This window comes from Argiope bruennichi, chromosome 6 (assembly GCF_947563725.1).
Source record: "Argiope bruennichi chromosome 6, qqArgBrue1.1, whole genome shotgun sequence".
NCBI lineage: Eukaryota > Metazoa > Arthropoda > Arachnida > Araneae > Araneidae > Argiope > Argiope bruennichi.
In genome coordinates, this window is record NC_079156.1 from 46,490,711 (window position 1) to 46,513,432 (window position 22,722).

The following is a 22,722-nucleotide window of genomic DNA, read 5'->3' on the forward strand; positions in this document are numbered from 1 at the left end:
CTCATATTATTTTCCGAATACGCATTTTTGATTCCTTATTTTTATAAGACTGGAACCAAAGTTTGACACAATCATATAATTTTAATAACAAAATCAAATACCATATTCGAATGTATAGATTACAGATAGTCAAAACTGAAAGGATATTGTGGAAAACTTGATAAGCATACACATTTTCAGCATTAAATCTGCATATTCAATTTATTTATCTAAGACAATCCATTTTTGAAGTATGCATGGATGCAGAATTATAAACAGACAGACAGTCTACTTTTTTATGGAATTGGTTCTAAATTTTATTTGGATATATTCATTAGATGCTGAGTCAATGTATCGAATTTTATTTAACTCTAAATGTTGTTGTTACCGAAGGTACTCTTTCCTTAGCCGGGCGCAAATGTCGCCAATTGTGAACCAAACGTGAATTTGGCGGAATTCTACATTATTTGGCGATTTTTCGCCGGAACCCGGCTAACGGATAGTGAAGCAAACGCAAATTTGGCGTAAGAAATTTGGTAGAATTCTAAATTATTTGGCGATTTTTCACTTGCGCCCGGCTAACGAATTGTGAACCAAACGCGAATTTGGTATAAGAAATGAGGTGGAATTCTACATTATTTGGCGATTTTTCACTTGCGCCCGGCTAACGGATTGTGAACCAAAAGCGAATTTGGCGTAAGAAATTTGGTGGAATTCTACATTATTTGGCGATTTTTCGCTTGTAACGAAAAAGTATCTTACCGAATTCACTTGCTTATGGATATCAGGATAGATAACTTCCACTAAATGAATTTATATTCAAAATTTGTTAAAATTTTCAAATATGGTACAGCGAAAACAAGCCAAATTTAATCTCTTTAGTTCAAAGGATTTTGAGGTATTGTGTATACACAAGTAGACAATGTACAAATAGGACATTTTTAGGACTAGGGGAGATCTAAAACCTTGAAATGCGTCAAAATCTGAGTTTGAATTTCTTAAGGATTGCAATACTTTCTTTGAATACTAGAAATTAAAAAAAAAAGAATCTTCATTCCACCTTCAGAAATTATTGTAATATTGAATGAAGGTTAGTTAATTTTCTGTGGTATTGTATTCTCTCTATTACTTAACTTCATTATTTTCAATGATGCAAGCTTCAAAATTTAGCTGTCATTACTAGACTACGGATAGTTATTTTTAAACACTAATAAAATAGAGTTTTTACGAAAATTTATATTTAATTACTCTCTATATTTTCTTTAATATTTAATTAATGCTCTAAATAATATAGAATCAAATAATCGATCTTTTCTGAAACGTACTATTATGTGGTGGACATGTATGGACTCTAAATTGAATGAAAATCTAATAAATAAGTTTTAAAAAATATACAGCGCGTAATGTTTTCACTCTTTATCACACAAAGCAGTAACTGATAAAGTGATAGCAAAATTTTATCTTTAAAAATATCAAACAAATCAAATTTAAAAGAAAAGAACATGCAATAATATAAGTTAATTTTTTTATACCAATATGGTGCTTTTAAATCCTAATTATTTTTAATTAATTTTTTAAACCAATATGGTACTTAAAATTCAAAAAAGTGTAAAATCGAATTTTTAAATCAGAATTCATTGTTATAAGAATTTTTAAAATGTTAAAAATTCTCATTTTTCATGCCAGATGTTATTTATTTTTATACAACTCATAGTCGTATTTAGGACAAAAACACAGAAAGAAGCCCATAACTCGTAAAATAGATGATCGTAAATAAAAATATTTATAAAATTATTATTTTTATATTCATTTTTGGGATGAAATTTTAAATGGAGAAACGCAATTTCTTCCATAAACAATGCGAATGATATAAAATGATAAGTAGATACAATTTTCATTGAGTAAATTAGCCATTAAATCAAGGTTAAATGGCCAAAATATTTTTCTGCGAGTAATAAAGCATTACTTTTGTTGTTTCTAATGGCACTTGTCAAAGACAAGCCCGTTGACTAAGTTAGCGAATTTAAGCCGAATTTTTTGCGCCATCTAGGGCCAAGAATATGATTTAGCTACTTACGCGTCACAACCCCCTTTACGGGGCGGACTTTATTCATTCATTTCATTCATTCAACCACAGATCGTAATTTAGGCCTGAACCAGAGAACGATCGCCTCTGATCCCCAGTGGTATTAATCTCGACATGGAGGACTTTGTGACTACGACAGATTTATACGTGTGCCAGCCACCACCACATAGGAGAGTCTTCGGCTGGTGGGCTCGAACTCGCAACCCAAGGGATGCGAATCCAACGCCCTAACAACCAGGCTGTCCCGGCCCCAGCATTGCTTTTAGAAGACATTACAAAGCGCATATTCCCAGTCTCCAAGGTATATATGTGCCAAATTTGGTCGCTTTTTTGCAAACGGTTTTTCCTATAAAGCACGAGAGCACACATACACACACACACATATTTTTATTAGTGGCAGGATTAATATATGGAGCGTATACAGCTGCTTGCAGCAAGAAGTTCAAATTACTTTACGTACTTCAAAGAATTGATATTGGTACTGAGTTCTCATGCTGCGTGTTACATAACTCAGGATTAAGAATTTCTGTGTTACTTCTTTGTATTTGCGATTTCAGGCTCTAATTCAAAAATTAATTATTTATGTAAGCCTTATTAAATTTTAAAGTATTAAATGATCATTCGGGACTCTATATAAATGTATTAAGAAAATGTAATTTTATACCCTTATTTACCGTTATGCATTTTAAGATTTGCCGCTAAATAAATAAAACGCTTAGAAATTTCTCAATTTTTTGCAAAGAGTTTATAAAAAATAATAATCAGTTTTAAGTAACGTAATTTCTTATGATCTCTTATCCGTCGTTAAAATTCTTAATACACTTCGGATAGGATATTTAAAAATGTGCAAATTCGAAAAATATTTCAAAAATCTTATTACCGAATGGTGACATAGTTGCTTGCTATTTTCAGAAAAATATATTCATTTGAATTAATACAGTCAAGATTTGATAGCCTCAGTTTCAAAGCTTATTATTTTCAATGACAAGATATCATTTACAAATATTTTATGACACAAGAAGTACCCTGAGGGATATCACATTTTGAAAAATGGTGTTTTGTTTGCTTCACCAGGTTTGTTCTTCATCAATACTTTTTTCGGAAACTCAGAATAGAAACATTAGCAAGTCCCCACAACTGAAAACGTAACGTAGTCATTAATTTTATTTTAGTTTGACAACATCGTTAATAATATCCTTTTCACATTAATATATAATTCTCATTTATTAAGTGATCACAAAAATTAATGGACAAAATTTCCCAAGTGACAAAGCGTATGATGAATTAACACACCGATATTATTTTTCACCATTAAATCCGTTTTAATCTTGTGATATTCATGTGTAATACAAATAATCCTTTTTTTAATAACACATTAGATCTGATAAAATAAAAACTGATAAAAAGCCTTACTAATGTGTGAGATGTGTGATAGGCAAGCGACATGGAATATGGCACTTTTGTGGAAAAATTGCTCACAAATTATGTCTCCAAGAGAAGTATTTTGTATTCCAGTAAAATTAAAGAGTTGAAAAAAAGGTTACGGTTTTATCATAACATGTTTAAAAGTTGAAAAATCAAGCTCTAGGAGCATATACCTGAGGTATTATGTTCGTATGAGTAACGATGCAATACTCTCTGAATATGCACAACGCATTACTATTAAAAGGAATCGTTCATTCCTCAGACCTTTCATTTTCTTATGATTTGAAATGCACACTACAGAGATACAGCGTTCTTGTGGGAGTTAGTTTCTTCTTTTCATTATTTCGAATAGGAGTCAAGAATTGCTATAATCTTTTGTTCCTTCATTTTTACTTAAATGTATACCATCGTAATTAAGTTAGAAGTATTTCTCTGAATACATCATACATCTCTTATTAGAATTTGTGTGTTGTTCTGATTAGGATTTCTACATTACTCTGAATAGATTTCGCACATTACTTTAAACAATTCTTTAAATTCTGGAAAATAAATGGATCGAAATAAAGCGTTCTCATGAACATTTTTTTTTTACTCTTTATTGCTTTAATTAGGCAAACTTAAATTTTATCAGTAAGAAAATTCTTTATATTATGAAGCCCACTTAAATTATGAAGCAACAAAAATACTTAAAATATAACCATAATCTACTAAAAACATTTTCAGTAACAATTTATTACCACTATAAATAAGGATAAGTCTTTCATGTCAATTCTCTTTTAACTTTAATTTGAATTTCTACCTTTCACCTGAAAAATTTTGCTTCTTTTTAGTTAATAAAATATAGATATTGTTAATTTAAATAATTGTCTTGCCTAAATATTTATCGCAACTAAAAGACGGCTGAAAAATCGTTTGCTATGCAAAAATTAGCAAAACCGTTCTAAAGATATTAGAATCATTCATTGGAATTATTATAACATTGCAATTATTTATTAGAAATTCTTTTTTTCATGCAGTTTAATGTTATAAATTGATATCCGAAAACAACGGGAGATTATTTAGCTACAAGGCTCGTCATTTGAATATAAATAATTCATGAAAATTATTCTTTTTTAATTAAATGAGTTGGAATCTTTCCAAAATGAAGTATTTTATGAATTGTGCAGAATAAATCCCAACCTCAATAACACTTATGTACTGCATAATATTACATGGTTTTAAACAAAATTCGTAATATTATACATTATAATTGAGTATCTAATGATAAAATATCATTCAATACTGTACAATAGATGGTGCTACCTTGTTATACTTTAACATATTCGGATTATACAGTTTATTATTCTATTGCGTAATCAAGTTGTATTGATTATTTTTAAATGCTTATTTTCTTTGAAAACTATTAAATATTCCAAAATTTGTTGAAGGAGTTTTGGTACAAATTGTATTTGTATGTAAACAAGATTTCGCTTAATATCCAAGAATTTAAGATATAGTGGTTAGTGACCGAAGCATTTTAATTCATTGAGGGAAACAACTTTGTTACAATAAAAGTATTCCTCTAAACAATCATGCTCGCATTTCTCTAATACAATAAAAATTGTCTGGAATTATCCGAATCTGTTTTATCGATTGCATTCCTAAAGTATTCAAAAGTGCAATTTTCTCAAACAAACAAAAAAAAAACATTCACCGAAATAGAATATAACATAGTGATTCCTCAGGTCTAATGAAAGTCCTCGTGCTAAAAGAAAAGAGAAAAGATGTTGACAAATTTCTGTCTGAATATCTAATGAAGATCAACCCATTTTAAGCAGCTAAAAGCAATGATGAAATTGCATGAATTATTCAATGATAAAAAATAGACTTTTTGAGATTATATGACGATATCCTATGTTGATTTCCAAATCTATTTTAGCATGCTGGGTTGAGATAAAGAGGAAGAAACAGAATTACAGCTTTACATGCCTATATATTATTTAAATTATATACTATATCTTTTGTTGTTCTTAAGAATCATGCGAATTTTTTCCTGTATGCAATTATAATGTGTATGTTTTGACCTTGATTAAAGAAATGGTTAGTACAGTAATGTGTTAAAACTAGTATTCATAAAATTGTAAATTTCATAGACAATTAAGTGAATGCCGAGTTAGTGACTTTCATTGATGAAATGATGCAAGATAAGGAAGTTCTTTATATAAATATTGCAGATCAGCAGATTTCTAAATAATGCCTCATAAATTATTTTTCAGCCGACTTTAAAATCTCCTTGTTTGTTTTTTATTCATTTATTAAAATTATTTTCGTCAAAAATAGCATAAAATTCTAAATAGGAATAGATTTCTTTGGCTCTATAAATTATATAAATTCTATAATTATATAATTATAAATTTATATAATTATAAATTTATATAATTATATAATATATATAATTTATATAATTATATAATTTATATAATTATATAACTTTTCAGATCAGTTTAATCGTATATTAGAGATTTTATATATATACTTTAAGTTTTGTCTCAGTAGCTTATTTCGAAACTAGGAAGGAGTTTTAATGTCTAAATTTGGATATATTCCTCAGGCATTATTCATCATATTTATTAAAGTATACTTGAACTGATGACATTTTCTATAAAATATGTCCCAATCCTTTGCGACCAAAATGAGACCAAAGCATTAAACCTGCAGTTTCATTATTTTAGACCAATCAACGGTGACCTCAAGAAAGCATCGATCTTCTTCGAAGTGGCAGTTGAGATAGTTAAAAAAATAATGGTTACTCAAAACTTCATAATTTGGTTATTATCAAAATTAACTTTCTTTATTTAAAATGTTAATTTATTTAGAACATTTTGCTAAACATTTCAAATAAAATTTGAGTATTGGATAAAAATTTATACATTATAATTTTTTAAGCAATATACTCACTGGCTCAGGCGTCATAAATTATAATTTTTTTGTCATTTAAAGATGTCCACCTATATGTTAATAAATATGCTATTTTCTCCCCGATTAAATTGAATACCCCGTGTTTATGATTTAAAGAATCATAAGTTGGAGTCACTCTTTAGAATTCAATGCGTTGTTGTAAATAGATAAATTTGTTTTTCAAATAATTTTAGTACTTTAATCTCTTAAGGAAATCTAGAAAATAAAAAGAATATATTTAAAAAAATATTTTGTTTTCGATATTAAATGTGCAGTCTGTTTAGTGCAGCTGTTTCTTATATCTTCTTAATCCCTTAACCTGCATGATCGAGCCAAACGTAAGTATAATATATTTTAGAGATTGATAATTCCTTTGTATATCTACCACATTTATTACATCAGGTTGTAATTACCTATCAAATATCCCACAAAATTAAACCAGTTGTGTCTTATACACAGTACTTACATTCCCTAAGTCGTGCACGTACAACTTAGGAGCAGTTTGCCGAAACATGGAATGGCTCGAAGTCAGTGCTACCTTGTTTACGTTTTTGGCCCAAACTTTTGGAACGTAAATCATATGTTAAGGGGTTAAAATTAGTTGTAGATTTCTCTATGATTAATGGCACTTCATTTCGTTCATAAAATTAAAATGCAACGAAGGATTATTTGAAATAAAATCAATTACATTTTATGAAAATATCGAAACATTTTTGATACCGGTTTTATTATTACCGTTACATTATTCTAAAATTCCATGTGTATGTTTGTTGGAGCAACATTTCCCAATGTTATTTATAAGCTCCAATAATCTCAAATCTTTAATTAAATATTAGTTTATTATTCTCATTAAATTAAAATATCTTTCTAAACTGACTATCAATGACAGTTTTTTCTGTTGGGCAAATATTATGTAATTTTCAAAATAAATAAAATAAAATAAAATGCAATGATTTCATCAAATGAATCTTCCGACATGCAAATATGTTTACCATGACTCTTTTCTGAATTAAGTTCTGATTTACTTAATAAGAATTGTCACAACTAAAATGTCAAATGAGTTACTTTAGCTTTTTAATTTAGTTTAATGGCTATTATGGTAGCATCCTAAAAATATTCTTAGCAAATAAACCCGCCGTGGATGTTCAGTAACCTTGACAAGCACTATAATGGTAAATAATCACTTTTATGAAGTCCCACAACACAATTTCTCTCTTCCGCAAACTTTTAAGCAAACTGGAAAATCCATAAAAAAATTTCAAGTTTCTAATGATATGAAAGCATTAATAACACCAAAGAAATAAAATATAGTTCGGATATAGCAGAGCATTTATAAGGGAATGAATATGATCCTCTACTACGCGCTCGTAAATTATCCCTAATATTTTTACGCCGTTCCAAAAATAACTGGATTTTCTGTGAAGGGCAGGGCTTAGGGACGCCAGCTGGTCCTCCTGTCATTCAACCAATAGATTCAGATAAAAAAGATTACTTGATGAATTTTCAAGATTCATGTGTACTTTTTGCACACAACATAAGAATGTAATATAAGGTTTTGGAATGATGGGAAATATTGGTATTGTATTTCGTCTTTTAATATTAAAAGCGTTTTAAATATAGATGAGCTGTACAAGAATATATAGCAAACATTTTTGAGCAACCAACAACAATTTGATCTTTTCATCATTTAAAAAATATTGGCGATCGAGATGTTGTTGAACATCTATATTTTAGACATCTTTGAGTTGGAAAAATCTGTTTTTACAATTATGATCGCAATGGATGACGTGGTATATGCACAGTATGGTATGTGATTTATAGATATCTATCAACATTTTAACCAGTTGTGTCCAGTGAAAGTCTATCTGATTGGCTGTCAGTGTGCATATAAATACAAAAAAGCTAATAGGGCAAATCAAAAATGGATTAAACGTAAAAAATTTGACATATACTTTTACCACAAAATTTTTAGTTCTGCGTCAAATTTTGGAAAGCTGAAATTATTAATGGATTCTTTGCATGCCAATTTATTTCTTTACAAATAAAATATAATAATTCAAAAACACATATAATTTTTTTGTAATTTTGTGTCGCACCTTGAAATCAGGACTTAATATCTGCATCAAGTCTTGAATTTATTGGGTCATTTTAAATAGTTCCAAAACGCATACCCGATTCTTTTCATTATATGACGAAGCTAAATAAAATGCATTCCATATTGTAGAAATACACAAGAATATCAAAGAGTTAACTTTAACTTTTTTATTAACATACTTTTTTAGCATACTTATTGTTAAAATTCATCGTACAATTGTTCGTCTCCACCATTAAGCAGTATTTCCAAATTCTATTTCCTTATTAAATTGTAAAATATATTTTTCAGGATACTAAAGTAGAATTAAAAAAGGGATTAAAATCCAAAATTGCTAATGCTACCACTTTCTCCAAAAGAGTATGAAATAAATTTAATCCCAAACCCTACTAGAACACATATATTGAACAATATTGTACGATATTAAATGGTATAATATTGTAATATATATTGTATAATATTGTAATATATAATGTATAATTTTGTAATATATATTGTATAATATTGTAAAACATTATAAAAGAAGATATGCCACCTGGGAATGATCTGCCAAGCCGGCAAATAGTATTTTCTAATTAAATTAATATTTTTAAACTCAAATGAGCGTAATTACATACCATGAATATTTATTCATAATATAAATTATCTTTTCTAATCTGGGTACTCAAACGCTTTCTCTATTTTCCTCTACTTTCTTTCCTATAAGGATTTATTCTATTACCCAAGTAACACAAGTTGGTGCACAATGTTATACAATATTGCCGCATTGAAGAAAGACAGTCGAATCTGCATGGCCGAATGGTCATGGCATTGGTCTCATAATCAAGAGACCTTTAGTTCGAAACCCGCTGGAGACAATGGGATTCATAGTATGTGCAAATATTTAATTACTTGATTTTATTTTTTCCTTTATTTCATGTTCCAGAAGATACTGGATATTTCTTTAGTTTACCAGACAAGTGTTCTGAACTTTTCTTACTGTCTCCAGAAAAGTATTCTGGAGCTTTCCCTGATAATATGAAAGCAGAAGATCTGTCAGTCACTGTATTCTCAGTTCTGAGTTCAGTTAATAAATTGGTTTAGCTCTACCTCTTGTGTGTGCTATTCAGTTCTATACTATAGCATCTACGTGACAATATTGATCGATATTATGTTATTCATATTCAATTATATTGTACATTATTGCGAATAATGTTTAATATCATACAATATTGTACAATATGAGTGTGCTACTGGGGAATATGTCTCATTTTTTAACGGTAGTCATCATGAATTCATATTATTTCCCTCCAAAAAGGGATAATTACTATGTGAAATAAAAGGATTTCAACTCTATTACAGAAACACAGGCACTTCAAGATTGCTCTTAGGGCTTTTGCTTACAGAACACGCAATCTTTTGCGATAAAAAATCATCCGTTTTGTGAAATGAAAGTTAGTAATTAGCTTCCCACATTGAGTGTTAGTTCTGAGTATTTCCTTTTCATATAGGATCGCATCAATATTAATAGGATCGCCTCATTACTCTGCATGTTCCTGCTCATGAAATTAGTACATGTTTAATAGATAATATGGATTTGATGATAAGGAAAAGAATTGTGAAACATAGCGAGACTATTTATCCACACAATATATCATAAACAGTAAAAAAAAATTTATAACACATATGCATTGCACAGGATTTTAATATTTTTCGAAAGAAATTCTTCTTGATGTAAATGCTTTCAAAACTCATTAACAAGCATTCCGCATAATGAAAGATTCAAATAATGAACAAAATAAAATGTAAAAAAGTGACTCCCTTAGCGAGCGATGTTTCTCGAATCCAGTAGTGAAAAGATACCATGATATCACATGCTGGATTGGCCTGTATTAGACTGTTTGGCCGCTTGCTTAGAGATAACTCTTATATCTATCTACATGGAAATGATTCCACAATTCCGAGGGGCTTGAACAAGTGCCTTAACTGATAAGATTTTGTCTCTGGATAAAATTTTGGGCTAAAGGTAGATAGAGTTAAATCGATGAGCTGATGAAAAGACACAGCCAAGATTACTGAGGAGCTTATGGAGCTGCATTCTGTGTTGTATCATAACAAAAAGCAGCGGAGGAAATTCGGTCAGAAGAGAAAGAAATAGTAGACGCAACCGAGCAATATCCTTCCAGTGAAATAAATACATGGTGAAAGCATGGGAAATTAGTGCAACGTATGTTAAGAAACATCATCCTGATAAAGCAGTAGCTATATGTATTACAAATTCATTTAACGACAATGTTGTGTCTAATTTTCGCTTCATTTTGAAGCATAGTCAAAGACAAAATGTATGGAACATTTTCTTTGGAAAAAGCATGAATTATAAATAATAAATGTGTTATTGTAAATTTGTTTGAGTGATTTTGTCGGAATGGAACACATTTCCCTGTTTTGGATGGATTCCTATGAAAAGAAATTGTTTTCTTTAACGATTGCTTCGCATTAAGAGAAAATATTCGGGAGGAATTATGTTCGTTAAATGAGGTAACATTGTATTTCAAAAGACTGCAAAGAAGAACTTTCAAATTGCCCGATTGATTTTTTGAAACTCCATAAAGAAATACCTTGTGATGTTACAAGTTCTAGTAGAAAATAATAATATAAGACACTGAAAAATATAGAACTGAAACGCATAATAAAATAATTTTGATTTAAAGCAATTAAAATTAAAATTTTCATGCATATTGATGCATTACAGATGTGAATTATATTTTACGAATTGACCATATATTTCTTTTTCTCAAATATAAATTAACTATTATTAAAATATCTTTTTCAAGTATAATCCGGTTCGAATGTCATATTTTTAAAGTAGAGCCTTTTTCTTTTACCTACTTACCAATTTCATATATTAAAAAGCTACTCACGAATAATCTTTAAAATAAAAAATGATGCCTTATAAATAATAAGAAGAATTATTATGGGAATCATGCATATCAAATAGCGCCAAATCGAGTTAGTGAGATTAAGCAAAACCATCATGGTTGGCGAAACTTCTATTCGCCAAAGTCTAATAATACTGATCAAAACAGCCATATAATCATTACCCTATTACTCTTGTAAATATTAGTTTTGTCAAAAAAAATTTGCAGAACAGTAAAATATTTACTGAGTTCTCAGCTGATGTCTTTTCTCTTTAGTGAATTTGTCTCACAACGACACAATTGCCATTTTTTTATGGAGAAAAAAATTTAAGCATTTTAGTGCAGACTTAAATATTTTCTATTTCCAAAATGGAAATTCTATTTTCTAACGAACTTTTAAATCAATACATGGCTTGAGAATAATCAATGACATTGCCAATGTCAAATAAATCAATCTTCGACCATCGTTAAAGAATAAAAAACATAAATTTGCCAAATATTTAATGTGTTAATTATTTAAATAATACTGTCAAACGTTTTTTTTTAATGTGAGTAGTTTCGTTTACATTCAAGGATTAATTATTCCTAATTACCAAACGCAAAAAAAGATTCAAATATTTTTTTAATAATTAATTACTACAAGATTACTCAAGGTTTACGCTGCTACACAATTACATAGCTAATGATTCTATTATACAACATATTCTTCTTCTTCTTCTTCTTAAGAATAATTAATGAAATATTGCATCTAGAATTTCTGAAAACTTTATCTAGTAGGAGAAAAGATGCTAAAGTATCAAAACAAAAATATCAGTTGATTTTTGATATTTTAATTTAATTGAAAGGTCTTACTTTTGTAACTGAAATATAAAATTTTTAATTATCTTAAAATCCTTTTCCAATTTATATTTCCAAAATAAAATTAATGCAAACCTTCATTTGGTATTTTTTTTAAAAAATGTTCTAAAATTTAATGAAGAATAAACGAAATATTTCTGGAATAATTATTTTTTTAAATATTCCCTTTTCTATATTATTTTATAAGATTCTATAAAAATGGAATGAGTTGCACAAAATATCTTAATCATTTAATATTTGTTTGTTAATTAGATGTAATTGGAGAAAATCTACTTAATAGTATGATTTTAAAAAAACAGTGTATTAAAATCAAATTGAAAATATGAATTGTGAAATTGAAAACTGAGATGTGTATGAGAAAATTATTTTGAAGAATTCTTTCAGTGCATTTTAATGGAATATTTGATGACATTGTGGCTTCTTCGAATTTTTTTATCGATTAACAACGATTGCTTTTTCTTACTTTTCGAAAATGCAGACCTTTTCTGATCATAAATAAAATAACATTAAATTACATGCAATGGATTGATTGAATTATTGGAAAGAATTTGCTTATTATTCTTTGTCATTCATTTAAACATATTGACTATTTAAAACCACTGCTACCAATGTTTGAAACTGACAGTTAGAAAAAATTAATCAATTCAACCATGACAATAATATTGTACAATGATATACAAAACAACATTTTGCAATGCAATACAACAATACCGTACAATAATAATATACCATATCAAGCACTACGAAAGTAGGTAATAGAATAATTCGTAAAGCATGTGCTTTAATATCCCTTTGGAAAATAATTGTCTCAATCAGAGGAATGCTATCTTAAAGGCCTTTGATTCACATGCACAATTTAAAAACTATATATAATTTTCCAAAACGAAAGCTGCAGTCATTTTTTCCATTGGGAAATATTGTCACGTAGATACTTTAGTATAGAACTAAATGACAGACACAAGAAGTAGAGCTAAACCAATTTATTAACTGAACTCAGAACACATTAACTGACAAATCTTCTGCTTTTATACAAGCAGAGAAAGTTCCAGAATACTCTTCTGGAGACAGTAAGAAAAGTCCAGAACACTTGTCTGGTAAACTAAAGAAATGTCCAGTATCTTCTGAAACATGAAATAAAGGAAAACATAAAATCGAGAAATTAAGTATTTACATAGTTACATATACTATTAATCGCATTGTCTCTAGTGGGATTCGAACCCAGGTCTCTTGATCATGAGACCAGTGCCATGACCATACGGCCATGGAGATTCGACTGTCTTTCTTCAATGAAGCAATATTTTTATTTCATTTTTTTTTTCTGAGAAATCTATATTGTTAAAATTTGTCGAGTAACATCATGACCAAAACTCACAAGAAAAAAAAGTATAGAAATCTGATTCTTGCTCTCGTCTGTTTCAAATGATACCCACATTAATTTATTTTAATTTCATTATTTAAAATCAATATCAACAGCATTCTTCGCATTCAATAAATTAACAAATTGTCTTATGAACAAGACTGCAAGACTCCAGCATTCAAAACAATCTTTCATCAAAAAGTTGCAAGAGATTATTAAAAATTTCTAAAAGTGTCTCCTCTAATGCTTCTGCATCTTCTCTCATTTATTGTCTCTGTAAAAAAAAAACAATTTCTTACTTTTCTCTTTAGACTCTATGGCAATTAACTAATCTCGCTTTGAAATGCCCTTTAGCACCGAAATTTCCCCAAGAGAGAAAAAAAAGCTTTCCTTCTAACAACATTAGGAAACTACTCGGACATTAGTCGTGTTATAGAAAAGAACAAACACAAAGAGCGAACAAATCATTTGCTCATTATCTAGGAGAAAGAAACAAAGTTGCGAATAAAAGTTCTCTCATAATGGATAATTGCTTGCAATAAATACATATGATTTGCTTTTCTTTCTCTCTTTTTTTCGAATCCTTATGGCGATGATTTTTTTTAATGATTAAGGTTTGAATTTAACTGAGAATTTATTTCCTGTAAATTTCTGTAATCTTTCATTAAATTTCATAAGATGGACTTATTGTTCAAATGTTGAATTTACATTTAGTTTTTTTTTCATACAGAAGAAGTGTAAATATATTAGCATCGAATATACTATAATCACATTAAGTTCTCCTAAATTCCTACCAAACATTAGTTTTATGTTGATTATCTGAGTCATATATGTAATGGTAAAAAAAGGTACTCAAAGTTCTTAAACGAATCTTGTGCATGTTGACTATTTATGAGTCATCCGTATAAGGCAAGAAAAGATACTCAAAATGTTTAACGAAACTTGCTTGTGTTGACTATTTATGAGTCATACGTATAAGGACAAAACAATACTCAAAATTTTTAACGAAACTTGCTTGTGTTGACTATTTATGAGTCATACGTATAAGGACAAAACAATACTCAAAATTTTTAACGAAACTTGCTTGTGTTGACTATTTATGAGCCATACGTATATGGACAAAACAATACTCAAAATTTTTAACGAAACTTGCTTGTGTTGACTATTTATGAGTCATACGTATAAGGACAAAACAATACTCAAAATGTTTAACGAGACTTCCTTGTGTTGACTATTTATGAGTCATCCGTATAAGGCAAGAAAAGATACTCAAAATTTTTAACGAAACTTGCTTGTGTTGACTATTTATGAGTCATACGCATAAGGACAAAACAATACTCAAAATGTTTAACGAGACTTGCTTGTGTTGACTATTTATGAGTCATCCGTATAAGGCAAAAAAAGATACTCAAAATTTTTTAATGAAACCTATTTATGTCGACTACTTATGAGTCATCCGCATAAAGGCAAAACGAAACATACTCCAATTTTTTTAATGAAACTTGCTTATGTTCACTATTTGTGAGTCATCCGTATAAAGACAAAAGGATGCTCCAAATATTTCAATGAAACTTGCTTATGTTTACTATTTATGAGAAGAAAGAAAGGTATTCAGAATTTTTAAATGATCCTTGCTTACGTTGACTATTTTTATTGTTGTTTCCCATAGCAAATGCCATGGACAAGCCCGCTGTTATGAAGACAGCGATTTTAAACCGGTGGGGGAGCGCCTCTTGTTTTTATAGTAACGCCAACTAGGGCCAAGAGTACGACTTTGCTACAGAAGCATCACTCATTCGCTTGCACAACCCCTTTTTACAGGAGGGCACTTTTACACATATCACAGATAGAACAGCGGAAGAACAACCATGCCAAAACCGGGACTCGAGATCACGGGGAAGACGCGCTACCCTTATGCCAGGAGACCACTATTTATAAGTCATCCATGTAAGAACGAAAAAAAAAATACTTAAAATTTCTGTGAAACATTTTTTTACCCAGAATTCCTTCTCATTCCATCTAATCATGGTTTTAATAATTTCAGGTTACAAAATGGATATATTTTCAGCTTAATAAAAGGAATAATCATAATAAAATAATTCAATCACACAAATTTAAGAATAGAAGCTTGACTTTCGGTTCGTTAGTTCGAAATCGATTCCTCCAAAGAATAAGATACAAACATTAATTCTACATTAGTGTTTATGTCGGCCGTATTTTAAACAACTGAAATTACAAATAAACTTAAATTCTTGCAAAAGTCAGAATTGTATCAATAAAATTAATGAATGATACTTAAAAGTGTTCAAGCAACATCATGAATAAAACATTAATCTCAATTTCAGTTGCAAATGTATGTTACATTGCATTCACCATGGAATAAGCTTTCGCGGGAGTATTGGAGTTTAATTAACAGTGAGTAATTAAAATATAGCAAAATGGGTTTGCATAATGTAAACTGATAGGGAGTTATAAGAGTTTCATACATTACGAAAGCAAATATTTGAAAGAGAATGATTTTAGCTGCAGTTCAACACCTCAACCCCTACATTTTCGTTTCTCGACGTTGTAGGAAATATTCATTAACTTGTTCTTGCTAATTTTAAAAATTAAATATTATGTTAAAAATCTCTCACTATTAAATTAAAACTAAATCGCTTGTGTTAGCTTAGTATGTTGCATAATTATCTGAATTCAAGTCAAATTTTAAACTCCATAATTAAATTCACTTTGACAGACAAGCTTTGAAATTTCAGAGAGATTTTCTCGGGGTAAGAATCTCAATAATACATTGAATATATTTCTAGATATAAAATATATATTCAATTAAGATTAATACAAAAGAATTAAAATATATCTAATCTATTTTGAATTTAGTTGTTTGTTATAAGTAAGATCTTTAAATCACAAATAATTCTGAAAAATTAATTTTAACCATAAAAATATTTTAACTGGGAATTTGACAAGACTTTAGTAATTCTTTTAATGGATTTGATTTCAACTCGAATTTTCAATATATTTTAATATAAATATTATTATAATATTTACTAGTTAAAACTGTAATATCTTCGAGATAAAAAAAAAAGAATAGTATAATTTGAAATATGGAACTGCTTCTAAATTTCTGTGGCGACAACCGATTATTTTACCAATAAATTAGCGGTCAAACATCCATTCCTAAGAAATTGTGCAAATCTGATAAACGTAAATTTCAATTTAAAAAACAGCATTATTTTATTTAAAATATCTCAAATTGTTCATTGCAACAATTCTTTTAATCTTCAGCTCTTAGCACATATTTGAACATTATTTACACATAAAAATTGCATATATTTAAATTTTATATTAAAACTTGATAAATTGATGGAAAAATTTATTCACAATTTTTTTCAATAATAGAGCAAATAAAAGAATCGGATAACTATTTTTCACCAAAATTTATAATTGAATATATATATGCTTTGAAAAATTATATATCAATTCAAATCCCTTGTCAAAAACATAGCTTATCCCTTAGACTTGATTCACCCACTATACCATATTGTTAGGATTCTGTAATGTTGCTTTCCAGCACGAATAGTTCTATCGTAAGAAAGGTCGTTTTCCGATCAGCTCTATTTAATGCTGATTGGATGCTGGATCAGTATCGCCCCTTTTGACTTCGACAAACAGCGCCATTTGCCGACATAGCGATGAATTTAGCGACTTTGACGGCAAATAGATAATACTGGAAACTTCCAGAATTTTAGCAGTTGAGCCAATAGGAACCGAGATATGCTTACCTGTTTCAGAACCTTCTTTGCCCAGCCTCCGGTTAACTATAACTGTATAGTTAATAGCTGGCATTCTTAAGCTGCAGTCAGTCGTGTATTGAATCTTGGAAAGAGTCAACGGCAAATAGTTGAATCAGTCCAGCGAAGAGCAAGCGTTGTGTGAAGCTTAAGCAATTGCTGAAGTGAGCTGTGTGCCAAGTCCAGGTGTTTATTGGGAGAGCAGCATCGAGCCGTGTGTGGAGTAGCCAGTCGTGTATTAGAAAGTCGGCAGTTGGATACAGCTAAAGCGAGGTGACTATTGAGATTTGCTGGTGTTAGAAGTGACGGTAGAATGATGCTACGAAGACACCCTCCTCCTGCTGAATTCTGTCTGGCCGCTTTGTGTGCTGTGGTTGTTATTACTACCAATTACTATTTGTGGACTACAATTTGTTGTATGTGCTGCTATGTGTTGCCTGTGTTCGCCTCGGCTGAATATTTGTTGTCCTTGTATTTGTATCCTTGTGTTTAATAAAAATCGTTGTTCATTACTAAAGGACTGTTTCTTCATCAACCAACAAATAGAAAAAGAACCTTGAACAATATTTAAGAATTTATTTTTCGAGCATAATATTTTTCACATAGAAACATGCGCCCTTGGTGTCTTCGAAAAAATCTTAAGCTTCTATTTTTTATCGTGTGGAACCTAATGCGATTTTGTTTCAAGAGACTATGACGCAACGCACATATTCCTAGAAAATCAATGACAACAAAAATGTAGGTTTCATATTTAAAGACACGTCAGATACTCAGAAGAAAATTCAGACCCATAATTTAAAATTTGTGCTATTTGGAATTTAAAGTATGGTATGTGTCATTATTACTAATGAGCCTCCCATCAATTGTAAGAGTTAAATGGAGTGGATTTAGGTAAAAAAAAAATGCATATAAAAAGATAATTCGACAAGTTTCTCTTAATGAAATGCAACGAAATAAAGTTCTAATTAAATGCTTTATAATAAGTTATAAGGTTTATTCAAAAATAATCATCATTTAGAGTTTTTCTAATTAAAATAATTTAAGTCGATTAGACTCAGATTACAAAATCTATCTAAAATTAGATTTCGTTTCATTCGAAAACTGAAATCTAATCCAACTAAATTGAATGAAATAAAACAAATAAAGCAGAATTAGAATGCAGAAAATATACATTAAATTTTTTATAGAAGTTGGCATTTCAAATATGTAATAAACAGGTTTCAATTCGATGTCACCATGAATTCATAAAGTTCTTTTAACTGCAAATTTTTAAAATAATGGAAAAGGATATTCAACTTCATAACATAGTTAAAAATCCACAAAAAAATTCATGCTCCTTTATTTCCCACTTAATTACATATTTCAACTAGACCTTCTAATAAAAAGAATAAAAAGGAATATTAATCTAATAATCTGTAGATTTTATACTTCAAATGGCAACTTGTTTTTATAGAAAGCTTAATCTTCACTTGAAGCAGATTTCAACTAAGGTTAATTGCAAGAAGCCTTTGGAATAATTAATGATGTTGTTAAGAAACAAATTCTTGTTCAATATAACCTGAAGCTAAATATTTAATAACTTAATAAGAGGTGAAATGATATATATACCAGAAGATTAAAATTTTAAGATCTAAATTCTGTAGCTGGTCTTCAAAATTAAACTGTATTCTGGCCAATTAACGTCGTTTCTCTGCACATCTTACTTTGTTTAAATTATAAAAAAATTATTATTTAAAAGTTTTATTTATTTATTATTTACAATCTGATATGTACTTTACCTCTGATTGCGCACTTCATTTCATAACGTAGGGCCGCGATGGCCTGGTGGTAATGTCTCGGATTGTGAGCCTTAGGGTTTCAGATTCGAGAGCCGATTCCACCGAAGAAGCGTCGTGTAAGGGGGGTCTGTTGCACGTTAAATCAGTCATGCCAAACGTCCTCTTGCTGGTGTGGTGTGGTGTGACGTGGAGAGGGGGGTGCCAGCTCAGGTGTCGTCCTTGTCATCTGACCGTGGTTCAAAATTACAAGGTTCGTCCCAAAATAGCCCTAGTGTTGCTTTACAAAGGGACGTTAATATAACTAAACTAAACTAAACTAAGCATTTCATAATGCAATATCATGTAGCTATAAGTAGCAAATCTAAAAAGCACAAATGATTTTAGAATTAAGTTGAGTTTTTGCCTATTGATACATGCAACCTAAAAATAAAATGAGTATATTGACCTGTTTTAATAAATAGTTTAAAATTATTGATAAATATATATAACGATATTAATTAGTATAATACTTTTCGGATTATTGTGATTTAAAAATAATTCTAAAACAGCAGATTAGAAGCATTCATTTATATACGTTTAGAAATTTTTTCAAGATATTTTCTCAAGATGATTGCACGTTATGAATGCTCGATTAGATTTTTAAAAAAGGACTTATAAAATTAAAAACAAATATTAAGGCATAATGTAAAGTAAAATGAATTTCCAGTTTGAAATGGTATCTAAAAGTGTTTAGCGATATCTTTAAACAGAAGAGCACAAGAATTAAGTTTTTCATCTCATCTGATTCACGACTGGTAAATTATACTATATCCAATATCATATTTTAAGGTTCAATTTAAAATGATTAGAAAACTGTACTTCTTAAATATATAATATAGTTTTTCAAAATGGAAATTATTTTCTAATTTTTAATGTAATAAAAGACAATAATATGACACAATTAAATAAGCCTATAACAATACAGCAAAATTTTACAAAGTAATTCATATGCAATTTCTATATACCGGCCGATAAAAAGCAGCTAATAAAAATCAAATTATTTACTCAAAGCATTTTTATATCTGTAAGCTCCAGGATGACTCCAAATTTAACCTGCTTCTGAATTTCATTCAGATAAATAATATTTTTCAAAACATCAACAGGAAATATGACAAGCCATTTTTCCGGAAACTTTTGCTCGCATAAGCAAATAACGAAGTCATAAAAATATTAGATCTTATAACAAGTAGGTGTAAAAAAACACTAGCAACCTACATAAAAATTAGACAGAAAGTAATTTACATAAAAATGCAGTAATTCTGAAGAAACGAATCTATTAAGGGTTCATGTATGATAAATATTTTCAAGATAGCAGCCGGTGAAAATGATTCCAAGAAAGAGACACTTTTGCTAGTAGAAACAACTACAGATTGCCCTTAAACTCCGTTTTTCATGTTCATGCAAATTAGAGTGTTCTTCCTCGTCTTTGAGGATCAGTAGTTGCTCTAAACTTGCATTGAAAAGTGCGTAAAACAATTTTTTTAGGCCATAAAAAGCTCCTGCAACCTCTGTTAAAGATAAAACGAATTCGTGTCTGCTGTTAATGTCGTCTCCAAGTTTTAATAATTTGTTTCGTCGGGCTTTATTTTTGAACGCTTCTTGTGATCTGAGTTTTTTATTAATTAAATTAACAATCACAAATTAAAAGCTTTGTAACAATGAAACAAGTATATTTCATGATTTTGCTTAATCTTCATCTTTTAAATCTTTCTGAATTTTAAAACGTTCTGGAATTTTATTTACTTGTTGGATAATCTGCAAATGTGATGATTAGAAAACCGAGCGATTTAATGAAGATTAATGTAATTTGATATTGATTATTATGATGTAATTAATATAAAGTTTCCAAACAATGTAAATCTCTATCAAATGGTAGCAAAATTCCAACTAAAATAGGCTTATATCTATGAACATGTGAATATACTAAACAGTACTAGAAGTACCCGCACGTGGCATAACATCCAAAAAGAAAAATTAGCTTTAAACTTAAGTTCCTCCACAAGATATGAATGGGCATGTTACGCAACATCAAACAAATATATAAATAAATTTAGAAATTATCAAAAATAGCTACAAAATAATTTTTATAGCATATATTCAGAAATATTTAGACTGTTAAAAAAGTATTTATATGATATGTCTGTAGACAAAACAATCCACTAAAAATATACAATAGAAAAGCTGTTTTAAAATTTATAAATATACAAATCATCGTACCCACTGTTCCACACTTGTTTATCAACTCTGTATAATTTGATATCATGATAATTTGCACTTCTCATGAGATTTTAAAGAGAGACGGTTACTTCCCTCAACAGAAATCTCCTTCCCTAAGTTCATTATTTCACTGATATTCGCTAACCGAACGTTTCTTTCCTCTTCATTTTTCTTATCGCGCAACAAACGAAGATTCTTGGTATTTACTGTGTTCCAGCCAAGGTTGGATTTCCTTCTTTTGGGCATAATGAGATTTGAATCGCTATTTAAAATCAGACATAAACAAAGAAATGTATCGCATATGAATACCACAGTTCTTGCCATTTGCACATTCGCAGTTTGAAGTTTTCGCGCATGCGTAGAATAATTAAAATCGCAATTATAAAACTCCTTTTTTATTTTGATATGATTTTAATGTACTAAAACCTTTCCCAATAAAGGCTCTACAAAATGATGTAAATATTTCTGGAGTTGTTGTGGTTCAAACATACAGACGTTTTCAGGAGACTTCTTTTTATACTATGTATAGATAAAGTAAATAAATTTTGTGTGTTTACTTGCTTCGTACGAAATTGAACAAAATAGTATTGGAGAAGAAAATTGAAGAAGAAAATTGACCATGCATAGTATTGGAGAAGAAAATGGAAGTAATAATATTACCAATGATATTCATATTTCTTGTACGAAAAGAACAGTTAAAATGTATTTTAGCAAATTGGTCCTGCAATTCTTCCTAGACTACTTTGTGAAATTCGTAATGACGAATGAAGAACAGTTGAACTTTCTGGACAAAATCTTGTCTTGACCATAACTATAATCAAAACTTCACAAGTGTTCATCAAAATATTTGATAACTAATCAATAATATTTTGGACAATTTTAAAGATATATAAAATAGTTATGTATATTCACGCTTTAAAATTATATAAAGTCGTTGTTACATATGCTACATAGATTTTAAATCTGTGTACCCAAATTAATCAGTCTACATCTTTTATGTTTCGCAATTATCGTAATTACTTAGATAGACATATTATCTGTGAATGCACTTTGCTGAAACTGTGATATAATCTACAAACTATGCACAAAGATCATAAATCACATTTGAAGTATCCACATGAAAGTCCCAGGGAGTTCTGAGACATGAAAATTCGCCAAAATCCCGATGTTGAATTTTTGGGTGATTAAAATGCTTTCTTTCTGTATCCTTCACATGCGAGAAAGTAAAAACTCATCTAAGTAAATTACAAATTTATTCAATTGAAA